The sequence below is a fragment of the Schistocerca piceifrons genome, chromosome 5 (assembly GCF_021461385.2).
Source record: "Schistocerca piceifrons isolate TAMUIC-IGC-003096 chromosome 5, iqSchPice1.1, whole genome shotgun sequence".
NCBI classification, from domain to species: domain Eukaryota; kingdom Metazoa; phylum Arthropoda; class Insecta; order Orthoptera; family Acrididae; genus Schistocerca; species Schistocerca piceifrons.
Genome location: NC_060142.1, coordinates 436775195 through 436781194, shown reverse-complemented (window position 1 = coordinate 436781194; position 6000 = coordinate 436775195). Strand labels below are relative to the sequence as shown.

Genomic DNA, 6000 nt, shown 5'->3' with positions numbered 1-6000 from the left:
TGAAAATTTGTACCAAGGCCAGGCATCGATCCCGGGTCTTCTGCTTATTATGCAGGTGCGTTAGCCACTAAGCCACCTTGGAACAGCGGTTAACACAACTACACAGATTACCCTCGCACGCCTCTCTCCTCGATTCAAATTCCCACTGCCGTCCCAGTCTACCTTAAATTCCTTCTTACACACAAACACAACTGATAAGGCACTCCAAGTTCTCGAATAGCACTTCAGCCTCTAACATAAATGGGAGGTCCAGCCTGAAACTCAGGTGCAGGTACTTATATAAATGAAATGACAGGATTTCAGAGACCTCACTGACCTCATACAGATACCATTTTATGTATAAACAGTACTCTGCCAAAAATTAATTTCATATGCAACTGACCGAGTGCTCACTGCAGGCACCTCATCCACTCGAGGAAGCATCGCTTCTTCTAGGTCAGCCCATCGTCCTCATCCGTCGTTGTACTGTAGTAAGGGGGAATTTAACGTAGACTGCGGCGGCAATGGGAATTTTGTTCGAGGAGGGAGGCGAGCCAGGGTAATCTGTGTAGTTGCATGAACCGCTGTGCGAAGGTGGCTTAGTGGCTAACGAAACTACCTAGTTAGCAGGAGATCTGGGTTCGATCCCCGGCCTTGGTACACATTTCCATTCGCCACTTCAGTCTATATACATGAAATCATATCTGTATGAGAACAGTAAAGTCCCTGAAATTGTGTCATTTCATTTATATAAACTTGCGTTATCTTGTTGGAAAATGCGACAGGGATCTCGAAGATACAGCATAACCATCAACCTTAACACGACAGATACGTAACTTCTACTGTCTAAATTACTGACTCCACAGACTCTGGATAATCATTTTGTGAATCCAGTGGCACCCCAGACCGTCACTCCAGGGCACTGGGCCCATATGACGGCGTCGCATGCAGTCTGGTAACATCCGTTACCCCCGTTCCCTTCACAGGTATATACGTCCACGTGGTGCTGCACTCGTGTGTCGAATGTGGTCGCTGGGAGCACTACACTGGTGCACCTCTCTCTCCAGCCACGTCAAGAGAGGCTGTGCTACCAGCCAATGTGTACTGTTCCTATTGCCTGGGATGATAACAGCCGCAAATGTGGGGGACAAACGGAAAAAAGGTAAATCGTTTATTATTTCAAAAGTAATCGCCGTAACTGTTAGTACATTTACCCCCTATCCCCATGAGACGAGGCGGCCAATGCCGTCATCAAAGCCGGCCGGAGTGGTCGAGCGGTTCTAGGCGCTAGAGTCTGAAACCGCGGGACCGCTACGGTCGCAGGTCGCAGGTTCAAATCCTGCCTCGGGCATGGATGTGTGTGATGTCCTTAGGTTAGTTAGGTTTAAGTAGTTCTAAGTTCTAGGGGACTGATGACCTCAGAAGTTAAGTCCCATAGTGCTCAGAGCCATTTGAACAAACCGTCATAAAAAAATACTTGTGTCCGCCAACGGAACCATGATTTTATCCAGACACGCAACTCTTCGTCGTCCTCGTAGGCCCGCCCACGTGTTCCCAAAACTTTTTCGAGCATCCTGCAGAAGTTTCGCTGGGGAACCTTACACATCATCCGTAGAGTCCAGTTCTCTCCCCTTGCGATTTCCATATTTCTGGGGCACTCAAGAAAGACATTCATCAATGTCCATTTGCTTCGGATGAAGAGGTCCACGCCTGGGTACAGTCATGACCCCGTACGTAGCTGTAAACATTTTTCCGTGAAGGCATTGACCATGTTGGCTCACAACGGGAGAAATGTATTAACAGTTGTGCCGATTCATTTTGAAATTATAAAAATTTTACTTACTTTTTTCTGCTGTCTCGTTTTGCGATTGACTACCCCTTACATACTGTTATGGAACGATATCCAGTACTGACCAACAGGAAAGGATTAGTTTATACAAGATGTCCATAAGTTATCTTTACAACTTCAGACCTTAAAACTACACTAAAAATGAACAAATCATTTTCAACGTGTGATAGATAACTCATAAAGCTGTTTTTTACCTTCTGGTGACCCAATTTTGACGCAAAATTGTACTTGAAAACCTGATAAAATGTGGACGCCGCAGGAGAAAGCTCAGCTTGTAGCCTGGTTCGCACAGACGACATTTGATGCAAAGTGCAACGAAACTCTCGGATACGGTATGGAAGGCAACCACCATCCCGACCAACTATTCGGGATTGGCATTTATGGAAACAGGTAGTGTTCCCTGGGGTCGCCCATCTGTTTCCGAGTCCAATGTGGACAAGACACTACATGCGTTTGCTAGCAGTCTGACAAAATCGGTGCCTATGACGGTGAGAGAGTTGGGAATGAGTCGATCAACAGTGCACAATGTATTTCATAAGAAGTTATGGCTACATCCCTACAAGGTGGAGCCACTTTAGACGTTAAAGCGTACAGACAAACCTCAGTGAGAACAGTCTGCAGTGGATATGCTAATCAAGATTGACACAAACAGTGACCTTCTGGACAAGATTTGTTTTTCCTCTGAGGCAACGTTTCATGTATCCCACAAACTGAATCGTTATAATGATCATATATGAGGCTCACAAAGATCACAAGATCAATGTTTGGTACGGTCTAATGCAAAATTGCATCATTGGTCCATTCTTTTTCATGGAGTCTCCCATCAACAGTGGTATTTACCTGGACATGTTACAAGAGTGTGCCGTGCCACAATCGGGACACCTGCAACCTGATTCGAACAGGATACGGCGCCACCCCACTGGTCGCTAAATGTCTATCAATTTTTAGATGAAAATTTCCTGGACAGTTGGATTGGATAAGATGGTCCAACTCGATGGCCGCCACGATCGATTTGAATTCACTCCACTACACTTCTTCCTGTGTGGTTTTGTAAAGGATCTAGTGTACTGAACCAAGGTTAGATACCTACAGGACTTGAAGGCAAGCATTCGCATTGAATTTGAACATGTCACTATGGAGATCTTGAGAGGTGTTCCCCAGAACTACATATGCTATGTTAGGCTAATGACATTTTCTACATGAGGGAATCGGAGACAGAATGTTCTTGTAACTGGGTGTGTAACCAATAGAGAGTTTGTACCCAGGGGGCCGTAGTAGAGGAGACTGACAACAAAGGGAGCTGAATAGGGGGCCATAAATGATGAGAGCAGCGACCTGACTGTATGAATGATTCTGGGAAACAGTGTTCAGTGGTTCTTACCTGCAGAGGGACTTCTGGCCGAAGCTGTCCCTCCTTCCATTTAGGGTTGGACAGAAGGGCACCAGGTGCCAGTCCAGTACAGAAGATGGCTGAAAGTGGGTGGAGGGAGACATTTAAGAGAGACTGCTGTAAACGGAGTTTTTGTTCAAATGGTGGGAATGTCATTAAACTCCATGCATTCTCGTGTTAGAAGCTGGGACAACAGGACAGATTGGTGTATGTGTCTAGTTGAGGTAGTTCTCCGACCCCCTCCTCCGATGCCAGGAAGTCGCCAGATTTTTAAGTGAGCGGCATGGGCACGACTGTCTGGGAAGCTTAACAGCCTTCTTCCACAAATTGAAAATGGTCGGCCTGGAAAGATTAGATTACTGAGTAAATGAGGGTTGTGGTCCCGACTAGGTAGATGTTTTTTGCGAAAACACCAAAACATGGCCATCCTTACCATGAGAACAACGCCACTCTAGTCTGAAATCTTCTTTGGTGCCTCCCTAGTCTAAAATCTTCTTTTTCGGACAAGAGAGGTTTGGAGTCGCTGACTCGATCCCCTCAGGATATGCAAAGTACAGGCTTCCTCCCCCAGTGCAGGAACCCCAGTGCTGTGTGTGGATTGGCTAACTGGGCCAACAGAACAGTCATGAGGGGAGATTCAATCAGCACGAGCACAGCTGATGACTGAACCAGTAAAGGTAATACAAAAGAACAACAAGCGAAATCAAGGCGCGTCATTGCAGAGTCAGTGCTGATTGACATTCCCTCGTATTAGATTATAACATAGTTAATACTACTAGCACAGTGAAACTTAATATTTCGTTATGGTAGGACATTTCATTGTATAACATTTATTAAAGTGAAAACTTTCTACAGCCAAGATCGCATAAATATTTCTTTATTTACGACAACCGGTTTCTACAGACTTTACTGTCATCTTTAAGTCTTTAAATTTTTTTTGTTGCAAAACGTGTTCATTTTGATTTGGAACCTCATGCTAAAATGCCATGCTAGTAGATAAAACGTACCACGTTACACAAAGCAAAGCACTCCGTCTTAAGGTCACAAGTGGCCCATCGAGACCATCTGACCGCCGTGTCATCCTCAGTTGAGGATGCGGATAGGAGGGGCGTGTGGTCAGCACACCCCTCTCCCGGTCGTTACGATGGTTTTCTGTGACCGCAGCCGCTACTATTCGTTCGAGTAGCTCCTCAATTGGTATCACGAGGCTGAGTGCATTCCGAATAACATCAACAGCGTATGGCATCCCGGGTGGTGACTCATCCAAGTGCCGGCCACAGCCGACAGCGCTTAACTTCGGTGATCTGACGGGAACCGGTGTATCCACTGCGGCAAGGCCGTTGCCCACATTATACAATGATATGTCATAAATAAAATACTTATAAAATAACGTAACAGTCATCTGTGAGCGTTTCATATATGGACATGGCCACGTACCCGAGGTGCTTCTTAGTGTACGGTTGCAGGATTGCAGCTAATAAAATTTATATGATAATAAATGAAAAGCACCAGTTTGCTTTTGTTCTACAATATTATTTTTATTGCTAACCGGTTTTCGACTTACAAGGCCATCTTCAGACATTTACGCTTTTTCATTGTAAATGTATAATTTATGACAAACCTTTGTATAATGTGCTACATATTACCCACTAACATGGGCGCTTGCCGTTAGGTTCCAACTCAAAACGAACACGTTTTATAACAAAAATTTTTGAAGACCTGAAGATGGTAGCAAAGCCTGTCGAAACCGGTTGTTGTAAATAAAGAAGTATTTACGCGAGCTAGGCGTTAGAAAGTTTTTACCAACTAAAACAGAGTGCTCCTTCTGATTTCTCGACATGAGAAAATTCGATCAGTATAAATAAGACTGTCACTAGTGATTTTTTTTTCCACACACCAGACAACTGGCTCTACGAAATCCATGGAACGGGAAGTAGTGTAATGTAACAGTTATTCAGATTTTTCTCCTTCTCACTTGCTGTAGACAGGTTTGACAGTGTGCGACTCACCGGGCAGGGCGATGTCGGCGCTGGGGTGGACGATCTGCCCGCGCAGCGGCAGGAAGACAAACGGCAGCTTCTGCGGCGGGCCCGGCGGCGAGCGGAAGTCCAGCACGGGACACTCTGGAACAGGAGACACGTCCAATCCCACTCTGTTCACTGCGATTTACATCTCGTAGATGCGAGCTCCACGAGACAGCCCAGCTGCAACCGGTATCTCTATGCTTCTGTTCTTTGTTATTGTCTTGATATCTTTATTCTGTTTCAACGTGCAGATAAAATTCAACACGAGTGGAAGAACTTGACAGATGAAATCTGAAAGTAGGCTTTAACCCTTTGAATACCAATGGATTCTGCCTGAAACCACCATTTAATTAATTATTTCTTGAAGAACCAGTGCCTTTCGCATGAAATCATCGATGCCATTCCAAGACATAAACATCTATTGGTGCACTGAGGTATTACTATGAATGCTGTGCATTGTAGCAGGTACTCAGCGCTCATAACAACAGTCGATACGGAGACTGTGCTGCGTGACTGCAAGAAATTGTCACATATGATTTCTTTTTACAGTGATCATTTTGAGGTGTTTATTGACAGTGGAGGTAAGTATATCTAAAGTTCTTGTAAATTTGAGTTTATACTACTACGGTCATGAGTGGTTTCGAAATGATATCACTGGGGCAGTATGTACTTTTGATATGAAGTTATTAAATTTTAGCCCCATATTTGCTTGTTATTTAGAACTACAATTTGTTAGGCGGCATGAGTTCATGGGCGTT

General features: G+C 44.7%; 1 pseudogene; it reads right to left on the bottom strand.

Moving 5' to 3' along the window:
* Positions 1–4445: 4445 nt before the first annotated feature.
* On the bottom strand, positions 4446–4563 carry LOC124799810 (annotated as a pseudogene).
* Between the last annotated feature and the right edge of the window lie 1437 nt (positions 4564–6000).